General features: G+C 46.0%; 1 non-coding gene across 1 annotated transcript; it reads right to left on the reverse strand.

Annotated features, from left to right (window-relative positions):
- Positions 1-8,675: 8,675 nt before the first annotated feature.
- Positions 8,676-8,749, reverse strand: Trnat-ugu (transfer RNA threonine (anticodon UGU)). Its single transcript has one exon. It is a non-coding gene; the product is annotated as a tRNA-Thr (tRNA).
- Between the last annotated feature and the right edge of the window lie 4,564 nt (positions 8,750-13,313).

Raw genomic sequence — 13,313 nt, forward strand, 5'->3', positions numbered from 1 at the left:
GTTAGTCAAAGATGGTAGCAGTAGGGTAGTTTAGCACCAACATCAGCAACAACGTGAGCAGATTCGGCAGAGAGTTCGTGATTCCAAAGATAGTGGGGATAAGCAGAGCAGAGTTTGTGAGGTTGATTCTCACTGAGGTCGAACCCCCACCATCAGTTTTTTTGAACGATTGGTGGTTGGTCCTGGAAGGCGCTATGTTAGGACACTCTGGGGCCGCCGATTGAACGAGACGGACGCAGGTGTGCGGCGCTCGTCATTGATGGTGAGAAAAGTGGTTTATAATGTAGGTTTTTTGGGCTAACAGTGATTATGAAGCATGTTCGGGTGTGAATTAATACCGGGAAACTTTCAGCCATATTTTATTTGTAGAAATTTTTCAGATTAATGTGTTTCAAGTAGCGGACTTAGGCGCGAGGTGACTGAGGGCATGAACCAACGGTTCTTGTTCTTAGGTCAATATCGGATAGGTTCATTAATGTTACATTTATTGCATTGTTTCGTTCTGGATACAAGCAATATAAATTTTTCAAGATTCCACGGTTTATTTTACTCGTTTCTTTGTTGTCGAACTTGGCCACGTGGTGCAGCATTCATAACGGTAGTCACTGGATTTGCCATTCGTTAATCATAGTATGAATAATATGGAGTCATGAAGCCTGGGCTGGTTTGCTCACGTTGCATTGCGGTTTCATAATACGTGGTTTCAACATGAACTTATCCGCACGGTACTGTATGTGTAGTAACACAAGTAATGTTTGAGAGAGTGAAAGGTAATATGCTTCCCTACTCCGCGCGTTAAATAGGTGTGACAGTAACTAAATGGTGTTAAGAGGCCACCATTCAGTAACTTTCATTTTACCCATTTTAATCATTAGCAGATGTAACTGGCGACGAAGTGTTGTCTATGTTTCCGGAATGACGAGATGCAAGAGATAGTGAGTGCTTCATGTAGGTTTTGTCACTGAGAGTGGTAGTTTTATTACATATAATAGATTTCATGTATGTTTTGTCACAAGGAATAATGGTTTCCTTAAATGTTTAGTCACAAAGAGTAATAGTGTTCTTAAATGTTTTGTCACAGAGAGTAATAGTTTTCTTAAATATTATCGAAATAAATCAGAATGATAATTAAAATTCTCTCTCAGCGTTATTTAGTATCCTTCACCCATACCACTGAGATAATGACTATATTCTATGAATTTTCACTCCAGGCATATCCATTGTATGCTTTATGCACTTCATGCGACTAACTGAATTCATAGTATCATAAAAAGAAAGTCTTACCGTCCCTAATGTGCACGTATTGTTCCACGGCCATTCACCTATGTTGCTTTATCCGTTGCTTCATTTTAAAATTAGAATACTATCTTTTCTAGCGGATTTCATTACCCATATCTCAATTTACCGGGTCTAATTGAAAGAATTAGACACATAGCGGTAGAATATACTCCTAGCTCACTCATTTGTTTCATAGTTTAATTCTTAATTTCTTTGCGTGTTTTTGGTACTTGCATTGTTTAATTCATAAATTTCGGGCGTATCATAGTATTTGAGAGTTGTAGCATCACGTTTTAGTACTCGAATAGTGTTAAATCGCGTAGTCTCCTTCCGCCGCCGAGCAGTGTGTCAGCAGTGCACAAGTGGCAGCATTACTGCATTTACTAGGCAATCTTGTATTTTAATAACCGTTTCAATTTTGTGTCGTTTTGTTTGCGCTCTCTGTAGATTAGTTCAGACGTTCTTTGCACAACAGTTTTTAGCATGGATAGGGACTGCTACTGCTGTGTTCGGATGCAGGCTGAGTTGGCATCTCTTCGCTCCCAGCTTCAGGCAGTGTTGGCTTCGGTCACACAGCTCGAGGCTGTTGCCAATGGGCATCACTGTGGGGGTCCGGATGGGGGGTTTGTCGGGGATGGCCAGCTCGTCCCACGCATCCCCCGATCGGACTACGACTGTGGTTGCCCGGGATACTGCCCGCATTGAGGCAGATCCCTCACCTGTGGTAGAGTGGGAGGTCGTCTCAAGGTGTGGCAGGGGGCGAAAGACATTCCGGAGGGCTGAACGGAAGGCCTCTCCAGTTTGTCTGACGAACCGGTTTCAGGCTCTGTCTCAGGCTGATACTGATCTTCAGCCTGACATGGCTGCTTGTCCTGTTCCAGAGGTTGCCCCTCAGTCTGCAAGATCCGGGCAGTCGCAGAGGGTGGGCTTACTGGTAGTTGGGAGCTCCAACGTCAGGCGCGTAATGGGGCCCCTTAGGGATATGGCAGCAAGGGAGGGGAAGAAAACCAAAGTGCACTCCGTGTGCATACCGGGGGGAGTCATTCCAGATGTGGAAAGGGTCCTTCCGGATGCCATGAAGGGTACAGGGTGCACCCATCTGCAGGTGGTCGCTCATGTCGGCAACAATGATGTGTGTCGCTATGGATCGGAGGAAATCCTCTCTGGCTTCCGGCGGCTATCTGATTTGGTGAAGACTGCCAGTCTCGCTAGCGGGATGAAAGCAGAGCTCACCATCTGCAGCATCGTCGACAGGACTGACTGCGGACCTTTGGTACAGAGCCGAGTGGAGGGTCTGAATCAGAGGCTGAGACGGTTCTGCGACCATGTGGGCTGCAGATTCCTCGACTTGCGCCATAGGGTGGTGGGGTTTCGGGTTCCGCTGGATAGGTCAGGAGTCCACTACACGCAACAAGCGGCTACACGGGTAGCAGGGGTTGTGTGGCGTGGGCTGGGCGGTTTTTTAGGTTAGATGGCCTCGGGCAAGTGCAGAAAGGGCAACAGCCTCAACGGGTGCGGGGCAAAGTCAGGACATGCGGGGACCAAGCAGCAATCGGTATTGTAATTGTAAACTGTCGAAGCTGCGTTGGTAAAGTACCGGAACTTCAAGCGCTGATAGAAAGCACCGAAGCTGAAATCGTTATAGGTACAGAAAGCTCGCTGAAGCCAGAGATAAATTCTGCCGAAATTTTTACAAAGGCACAGACGGTGTTTAGAAAGGATAGATTGCATGCAACCGGTGGTGGAGTGTTCGTCGCTGTTAGTAGTAGTTTATCCTGTAGTGAAGTAGAAGTGGATAGTTCCTGTGAATTATTATGGGTGGATGTTACACCCAACAACCGAGCTAGGTTAATAATTGGCTACTTTTACCGACCCCCCGACTCAGCAGCATTAGTGGCAGAACAACTGAGAGAAAATTTGGAATACATTTCACATAAATTTTCTCAGCATGTTATAGTCTTAGGTGGAGATTTCAATTTACCAGATATAGACTGGGACACTCAGATGTTTAGGACGGGTGGTAGGGACAGAGCATCTAGTGACATTATACTGAGTGCACTATCCGAAAATTACCTCGAGCAATTAAACAGAGAACCGACTCGTGGAGATAACATCTTGGACCTACTGATAACAAACAGACCCGAACTTTTCGACTCTGTAAGTGCAGAACAGGGAATCAGTGATCATAAGGCCGTTGCAGCATCCCTGAATATGGAAGTTAATAGGAATATAAAAAAAGGGAGGAAGGTTTATCTGTTTAGCAAGAGTAATAGAAGACAGATTTCAGACTACCTAACAGATCAAAACGAAAATTTCTGTTCCGACACTGACAATGTTGAGTGTTTATGGAAAAAGTTCAAGGCAATCGTAAAATGCGTTTTAGACAGGTACGTGCCGAGTAAAACTGTGAGGGACGGGAAAAACCCACCGTGGTACAACAACAAAGTTAGGAAACTACTGCGAAAGCAAAGAGAGCTTCACTCCAAGTTTAAACGCAGCCAAAACCTCTCAGACAAACAGAAGCTAAACGATGTCAAAGTTAGCGTAAGGAGGGCTATGCGTGAAGCGTTCAGTGAATTCGAAAGTAAAATACTAGGTACCGACTTGACAGAAAATCCAAGGGAGTTCTGGTCTTACGTTAAATCAGTAAGTGGCTCGAAACATCATGTCCAGACACTCCGGGATGATGATGGCATTGAAACAGAGGATGACAAGCGCAAAGCTGAAATACTAAAGACCTTCTTCCAAAGCTGTTTCACAGAGGAAGACCGCACTGCAGTTCCTTCTCTAAATCCTCGCACCAACGAAAAAATGGCTGACATTGAAATAAGTGTCCAAGGAATAGAAAAGCAACTGGAATCACTCAACAGAGGAAAGTCCACTGGACCTGACGGGATACCAATTCGATTCTACACAGAGTACGCGAAAGAACTTGCCCCCCTTCTAACAGCCGTGTACCGCAAGTCTCTAGAGGAACAGAAGGTTCCAAATGATTGGAAAAGAGCACAGGTAGTCCCAGTCTTCAAGAAGGGTCGTCGAGCAGATGCGCAAAACTATAGACCTATATCTCTGACGTCGATCTGTTGTAGAATTTTAGAACATGTGTTTTGCTCGAGTATCATGTCGTTTTTGGAAACTCAGAATCTACTATGTAGGAATCAACATGGATTCCGGAAACAGCGATCGTGTGAAACCCAACTCGCTTTATTTGTTCATGAGACCCAGAAAATATTAGATACAGGCTCCCAGGTAGATGCTATTTTTCTTGACTTCCGGAAGGCGTTCGATACAGTTCCGCACTGTCACCTGATAAACAAAGTAAGAGCCTACGCAATATCAGACCAGCTGTGTGGCTGGATTGAAGAGTTTTTAGCAAAGAGAACACAGCATGTTGTTATCAACGGAGAGACGTCTACAGACATTAAAGTAACCTCTGGCGTGCCACAGGGGAGTGTTATGGGACCATTGCTTTTCACAATATACACTCCTGGAAATTGAAATAAGAACACCGTGAATTCATTGTCCCAGGAAGGGGAAACTTTATTGACACATTCCTGGGGTCAGATACATCACATGATCACACTGACAAAACCACAGGCACATAGACACAGGCAACAGAGCATGCACAATGTCGGCACTAGTACAGTGTATATCCACCTTTCGCAGCAATGCAGGCTGCTATTCTCCCATGGAGACGATCGTATAGATGCTGGATGTAGTCCTGTGGAACGGCTTGCCATGCCATTTCCACCTGGCGCCTCAGTTGGACCAGCGTTCGTGCTGGACGTGCAGACCGCGTGAGACGACGCTTCATCCAGTCCCAAACATGCTCAATGGGGGACAGATCCGGAGATCTTGCTGGCCAGGGTAGTTGACTTACACCTTCTAGAGCACGTTGGGTGGCACGGGATACATGCGGACGAGCATTGTCCTGTTGGAACAGCAAGTTCCCTTGCCGGTCTAGGAATGGTAGAACGATGGGTTCGATGACGGTTTGGATGTACCGTGCACTATTCAGTGTCCCCTCGACGATCACCAGTGGTGTACGGCCAGTGTAGGAGATCGCTCCCCACACCATGATGCCGGGTGTTGGCACTGTGTGCCTCGGTCGTATGCAGTCCTGATTGTGGCGCTCACCTGCACGGCGCCAAACACGCATACGACCATCATTGGCACCAAGGCAGAAGCGACTCTCATCGCTGAAGACGACACGTCTCCATTCGTCCCTCCATTCACGCCTGTCGCGACACCACTGGAGGCGGGCTGCACGATGTTGGGGCGTGAGCGGAAGACTGCCTAACGGTGTGCGGGACCGTAGCCCAGCTTCGTGGAGACGGTTGCGAATGGTCCTCGCCGATACCCCAGGAGCAACAGTGTCCCTAATTTGCTGGGAAGTGGCGGTGCGGTCCCCTACGGCACTGCGTAGGATCCTACGGTCTTGGCGTGCATCCGTGCGTCGCTGCGGTCCGGTCCCAGGTCGACGGGCACGTGCACCTTCCGCCGACCACTGGCGACAACATCGATGTACTGTGGAGACCTCACGCCCCACGTGTTGAGCAATTCGGCGGTACGTCCACCCGGCCTCCCGCATGCCCACTATACGCCCTCGCTCAAAGTCCGTCAACTGCACATACGGTTCACGTCCACGCTGTCGCGGCATGCTACCAGTGTTAAAGACTGCGATGGAGCTCCGTATGCCACGGCAAACTGGCTGACACTGACGGCGGCGGTGCATAAATGCTGCGCAGCTAGCGCCATTCGACGGCCAACACTGCGGTTCCTGGTGTGTCCGCTGTGCCCTGCGTGTGATCATTGATTGTACAGCCCTCTCGCAGTGTCCGGAGCAAGTATGGTGGGTCTGACACACCGGTGTCAATGTGTTCTTTTTTCCATTTCCAGGAGTGTATATAAATGACCTAGTAGATAGTGTCGGAAGTTCCATGCGGCTTTTCGCGGATGATGCTGTAGTATACAGAGAAGTTGCAGCATTAGAAAATTGTAGCGAAATGCAGGAAGATCTGCAGCGGATAGGCACTTGGTGCAGGGAGTGGCCACTGACCCTTAATATAGACAAATGTAATGTATTGCGATACATAGAAAGAAGGATCCTTTATTGTATGATTATATGATAGCGGAACAAACACTGGTAGCAGTTACTTCTGTAATATATCTGGGAGTATGCGTGCGGAACGATTTGAAGTGGAATGATCATATAAAATTAATTGTTGGTAAGGCGGGTACCAGGTTGAGATTCATTGGGAGAGTCCTTAGAAAATGTAGTCCATCAACAAAGGAGGTGGCTTACAAAACACTCGTTCGACCTATACTTGAGTATTGCTCATCAGTGTGGGATCCGTACCAGATCGGGTTGACGGAGGAGATAGAGAAGATCCAAAGAAGAGCGGCGCGTTTCGTCACAGGGTTATTTGGTAACCGTGATAGCGTTACGGAGATGTTTAACAAACTCAAGTGGCAGACTCTGCAAGAGAGGCGCTCTGCATCGCGGTGTAGCTTGCTCGCCAGGTTTCGAGAGGGTGCGTTTCTGGATGAGGTATCGAATATATTGCTTCCCCCTACTTATACCTCCCGAGGAGATCACGAACGTAAAATTAGGGAGATTAGAGCGCGCACAGAGGCTTTCAGACAGTCGTTCTTCCCGCGAACCATACGCGACTGGAACAGGAAAGGGAGATAATGACAGTGGCACGTAAAGTGCCCTCCGCCACACACCGTTGGGTGGCTTGCGGAGTATAAATGTAGATGTAGATGTAGATGTAGAAATGGGAACCGTGGAGCACTGCGTCCGCTGATATTAAAGGGAGATATTTCTAACATGAAATTTAATCAACTTAACAAACAAGGGATAGACTTTCAGGTTCTATAGTCCAAAAATGTCACGAGAGAGGAAATCCAAAGTCGTAGCTACGGACGATGAGGAAACAGTGAAGGTCATGAGTAAAGTTTGGCTTTTCCATGTAAATGGAGAGATAGAGTAAAATATACATAACAAAATTTGGTTACTGCATAACGAGTGTGTGGAACCCGTAGGTCCCTTGTATTGAAACACTCAGCAAGTATCTTTGAAAAATGCTCAGAAGTATGTCAGTAGGACCCACAGGAGGACTATATAATGCCAGGAGGTAAAGGTATATCCTGAAGGAAGTGACCTTTTGGTTCAAATGGTTCAAATGGCTCTGAGCACTATGGGACTTAACATCTGTGGTCATCAGTCCCCTAGAACTTAGAACTACTTAAACCTAACTAACCTAAGGACATCACACACATCAATGCCCGAGGCAGGATTCGAACCTGCGACGGTAGCAGTCGCGCGGTTCCGGACTGAGCGCCCAGAACCGCTAGACCACCGCGGCCGGCTGACCTTTTGGGTATGAACTTCTTGAGATAAACAAGTGATTTAGAGAATTCCTAATGATAAATTGCCCAACATCAGTACTTCCTTTGTTTCCTGTTAGTTATCTCGGAACCGTCCAGTAACGAGTCAACATAGGGGCACATTTCCATAGGTTGAGTATTAGGCGTTCACATCAATGTCACATCAAACCTGGATTGGGAACGACATAATATTACAAACAGCTTAGGAACAACCACCGCAGTATCATGCACCTATATTATTTTATCAAAAATATACGAATTAGTGGACATAGTACGCGGTGTGTCCACCCTTCAGTTTTGTGACAGCTTTATCTCCGCTGGGGACACCTTCAGTGAGGTGACTAAGTGTCTGAGGGCGAATGGCAGCCCATTCATCCTGAAGAGACAAAACCAGAGAACATGGCTGTGCGGGACACGAGGGTCTGAAGCAAAGTCGACATTATAGCTCATACCAAAAGTATTCCATTGGGTTCAGGATGAGTTTCTTGACAAACCAGTCTATTTCAGGAACATCATTGTCCACAAACCATAGCCCCCCAGCAGCTTCTTTATGACAGCATACAGTGTCATGCTGCTACAAACGGTTACTGTCCCAAATTTTTCCCTGCTTTACGTAATATACGACGTTGTAAGAGGTGTTAAACTGCATCTGTATCAGAATTTTCATAAGTACAAAAAGAGGACAACAACCTAATCGTATAATGAAAAGCACAACACTGGCACATCACATCCTTTTTAGCTCACTTTTGGCACTGTTCATGATGGCTGGTAACGTTCGTCTGACATTAGCCAAACCCAAACCCTTGATTCGGACAGCCACGAAGCATTCGTCATTTATTACTTCAGATAATTCGTTTGAGTCGTCAACTGTACAGTGGCATCGCTCATAACACCACCTCAAGCGTCGCTTAGCTCTGACTACAGAAATGGGTGAAACGGTAATTAAATCGAGACCCAAAGCTATCGACAGGCGGTATACATCAACGGGGACAGTTGAAAATGTGTGCCTCGACCGGGACTCGAACCCAGGATCTCCTGCTTACATGTCAGACGCTCTATCCAACTGAGCCACCGAGGACACAGAGGAATCTGCCACTGCAGGTTTTTTTCTCTTTCAAGCTCCTTGTGAGACCCACAATCCCAACTTGACGTCCACACACTACATTCGTAATGCCACTGCCAAATACACTCATTACTCGAGGGAGACAATCTTACCGAGTCCCGTACGAGTTCAGGCAAGGCGTGTGCATCCAGCACAGAAGAAGAAGGTTAATGGCCAGTTAGCCTTAACTATATGAAGATGGTATCTGTTTTTTTTGGAGATTTACGAAAGAACATATACCATCTTCATGTAGTTAAGGTTAACTGGCCACTAAACTTCTTCTTCTTCTGTGCTGGATGCACATGCCTTGCCTGAACTCTTACTGCCGTGAGTAATGAGTGTAATGGGAAGGGACACTACGAGTGTAGTGTGTGGACATTAAGCTGGGAATCTGGATCTCACGGGGAGCGTACAAGGGCTAAATCCCTGCAGTCCCACTATCCTCTTTGCCCTCGGTGGCTCAGATGGATAGAGCGTCTGCCATGTAAGCAGGAAGTTGCGGGTTCGAGTCCCGATCAGGGCACACATTTTCCACAGTCCTCGTTGATGTATATCAACGGCTGTCGACAGCTCAGGGTGTTGATTTAATTATCATTTCATTCTAAGAGATCTGCATGGTCACCGATGGTATCTGTTCTTTCGAAAGAACAGATACCATCTTCATACAGAAATGTGTGGCTTGTGAGAGGTACCTCGACCATTGTACACCATTACTTTTGACTCTCTGCTTACAATCACTGCGCTACACCGACTGCTGAAAGTACGTCCGAACTCACGAACTATACGTTCCGCTGATTTCATGCGATTTCTCACAACCACTTACCCATAATTCTCGGTGGTAGCTATACGTCCACATATACGGTCTACCCCAGATTGGAGGTGCCAAATGGCTCTGAGCACTATGGGACTCAACATCTTAGGTCATAAGTCCCCTAGAACTTAGAACTACTTAAACCTAACTAACCTAAGGACATCACACACACCCATGCCCGAGGCAGGATTCGAACCTGCGACCGTAGCAGTCCCGCGGTTCCGGACTGCAGCGCCGGAACCGCTAGACCACCGCGGCCGGCATTTAAAATGGCAACAGCACATGGCGGCCGGGATGGTCACCCATCCAAGCGCCGACCACGCCCGACAGCGCTTAACTTCGGTGATCTCATGGGAACGGGTATATCCACTGCGGCAATGCCGTCGCTACCCCAGATTGATTTAGCTGTGACTGTTTCTTCGTGTTTCCACTTCAAAGTCACAGCATCAGCAGTAGACTTGGGCAGCTTTAGAACTGTTGAAATGTGACTGATGGATTTGTTACTCAGGTAATATCCAATGACTAGTCTAGTTTCAAAGTCACTAAGCCATCCGGAACGACTTATTCTGCTGTTACTGCTTGTGTACTGAAAACAAAATACTCATGCCTCCTTTCGTACTGGCGGGTCAGCCTATCGTGATAACTAGTGATCAGTTCCGTATTACATGGGATTGCCCGTATAGTTTTGATCAGAAAGTAAATGAATACAGGATGAGTCGTCAGAGCAATTGTACGTAAGTAGGACTAGCATCTTGCAAATCTGCGATAGTATACTCAGCCTTCCCATAGAAATAGAAGACGAGTGAGTGGAAGAAGAGGACAAGTTCTGATTGAAGTATAGTAACAGCCAACAGGATTACTGACAATAGTGAAAATTATCGTCAGATCTAAAGGAGTTCCCTTCTTTTCGAAACTATTACTGGTAAGAATGATTGTAATTTAGTCGAGATTTCGCCATGTAAACATGTGTCTCACTTGTTTAGGTAGGGTATACAAGGTCATTAACAGCCTCAGACGTTGAGTGATCACTGTGAAGGACGCGGAGGTGCCGCGTAGCCATTGGTGCGGCATTATCAGCACCTGACTGAGGTTAAAAGCGGTTGCATGTTGAGCACTCCCTTAGCCGAGTGGTCGTATCGTGCAACACCCATCCAGATTTGTGAGGTTTTCGGATGTGGCAGTGGCGAGATGTTGGGCTGCATGGCAACGATATGGGACGCATACTTGTCATGTTTCTGGTTGACGACGTCTGACCATTACAATGAAAGAACACCGTGCTGCGCGTCAAGTACAGCGAACCCCTACACATCTGTGCCTACCATCCGAGAGCAAGTAATGTACTCCTTGCATCATTCTGTTGCGTACCGGACCATTACAGGTAAGCTAGCTGCAACTGGACAAGGGAGTTACTGTCTAATGCGTGAGCTATTGTAAACACCACAACACATACAGCTACTGTTCAAGTGGTGCCTTAGCCGGGAAGCATGAAGAGCTGATGAATGGCATCTCTCTGTAACCAGCGATGAATCATGTAGTGCACTTCCCAGGATGTCGATCTTAAATATGACGGTGAGCTAATTCTTTCAGTGTTTTTGAGAGGCACAGTGGTGTTATTCCTGGCGTCATGGTGTGGGGGAGCTGTCAGGTACAGCTTTATGTCACGGCTGGTAGAACTGTAGTGACTGGACGAACTCTGTCGGCGCAACGATACGACACGTGCATCCTGCATTCTAATGTGTTAACGCTCATGAGACGGTGTCGTGGTGCCGTTTTTTAACACTCACCTACACTTGCCACCCATCTCTATGAACAGTTTGCAAGCTGTGGAGGTACTCCCGCAGCCAACAAGATCCTTACGTCAGTCAGCGATGGAACATTTGGGGACCCAGTTCAGATGTCAACTCCTTCCCAGAGCCAATATCCACGATATCAAGTACCAGTTACAACAGTTAAGGGCCATATTGCCTCAGGAGATGATGGAACTCGTCCCAGCCGAATTAGTACACGCATCCAGGCCAGAGACGTTGCAGCAACTTACCGATAAGTGGCCTCATACTGCCAAGTTTTCTAAATTTGACTCAATTTTGAAATCGCTGAAGTAAAATACTCTCTCAACACATTTAGTTTAATTACCTTTGCTCCTCCTTTTCTGTGCCGTTAACTTCCTTTGTCAGGCTGTGTATTTCTATTTCCCTCTACAGCAAGGCTTGACTGATTCGCATGCGTGTCCTGCAGCTACCGTATCGTACATGCAAGTTGAATTCGAACGATCGGCAGTGAAAACGTATTGAGGAGAAGTTGAAATCAAATACCCGTCCGCTCATGCATGTTTCTGGTTCCCATGGTATCCGCAAAATGTTACAGAGAACTAGTAGGACAGTTTCTTTGAAAAGGCCACATAATGTTCCTTTTCGCAGCCGAGCCCAATCCGACTTTGTGCCCGGTATAACTATTTGGTTGTAGATTGGGAAGTGGGTTCTGAAATTACTTTCCGGAAACGATCGTATCGTAGAATGATAAAGTTATATGTCTCGTGAATATATCGAATGTATGAAAACAGTGAAATGAAAACTGGACTATAGTGACATACCGTTACTGAACAGTTGTTCTCTCAGATTTAATATCAACAACTAAATATGAGGCCAGTACCTTAATCCAATGGAGATAAGGTAACCGAAACATCTAGTGGCACACAATGTAATCAGGTTAAAAGGATACCTTGTAATGTATTTCATTTACGTCGCCAGAAAGACAAGTGTACACAAAGAGACGGTTGGTACGTAAATAGTTGTTCAAGCTGAAGCATTCATGTACCTCGTTACAAGTTACTATCGTTTCTTATAGTATTAATCTAGTGAGAGACATGCTCCGGTGATTTGGTTGGCAATGACTTCAAATTCCTCATCATTTCTGCAAGCTACGAATAAGTTAGACAATTTAACATGCCATCGATGTGAAATTTATATCTGATAGACCACTAGCTACTGTAGATATCAATGTGGCAAGAAATCTGTTGGAGCCTCACTAACTGACGAATCTCAGCTTTAGCCAAAGATATATTGAGTGATGACAAGTATCCGTATCAGCATTGAAACACTTTACAACATACCTTATCAAACGGGAATAAAAAATTATAGCTGTAATGTAGTAAAGAGACTTACTGTTGACAAGAAGAAAGGCGACGATCCAAATGAAGGCTTTCATTTTAGCTGAGTACTCCTTCGCTGCGATGATGTACGCACTGCACAGCAACTGACTGCCGAATAAGCTTTACTCCCTGCACTCACTGCTGAATGGTCCGCAGCTGACTCACTGGCGATGTGTCACAACTCCGTAGCGGAGGGCAGTATTCCTCGTTCCAAAGTTTATCACGTACTTCCCCGCTAGTGCGATCGTGACTCACGAAGTGAAGTCCACAGAACTGTTAATCAAGTACATACGAACTCAGCTGAATTTATTTTAAGTTATAGTTATCTTTTAGTATATTGAAACAAAAAAAAATCAAAGTGACTAGATAAATTTTTCATTTCAGCTGGCCCCACTTTTTTCCGCATTCAGTCAATAAATATTTACTTTTACACATATCTACGTTTGCAGGTATTACATCCGTGACAGTATGTGTAAATTCTCAACACTTCGTATCGAGTGGTTACATTGTGTTGCATACTGATTATAACACCTTTCGAATGGCTAGAGCAATGATCGATTGTGAGTTTGGCCATCTAGCTA

The sequence above is a fragment of the Schistocerca cancellata genome, chromosome 4 (assembly GCF_023864275.1).
Source record: "Schistocerca cancellata isolate TAMUIC-IGC-003103 chromosome 4, iqSchCanc2.1, whole genome shotgun sequence".
In the NCBI taxonomy this organism is placed as follows: domain Eukaryota; kingdom Metazoa; phylum Arthropoda; class Insecta; order Orthoptera; family Acrididae; genus Schistocerca; species Schistocerca cancellata.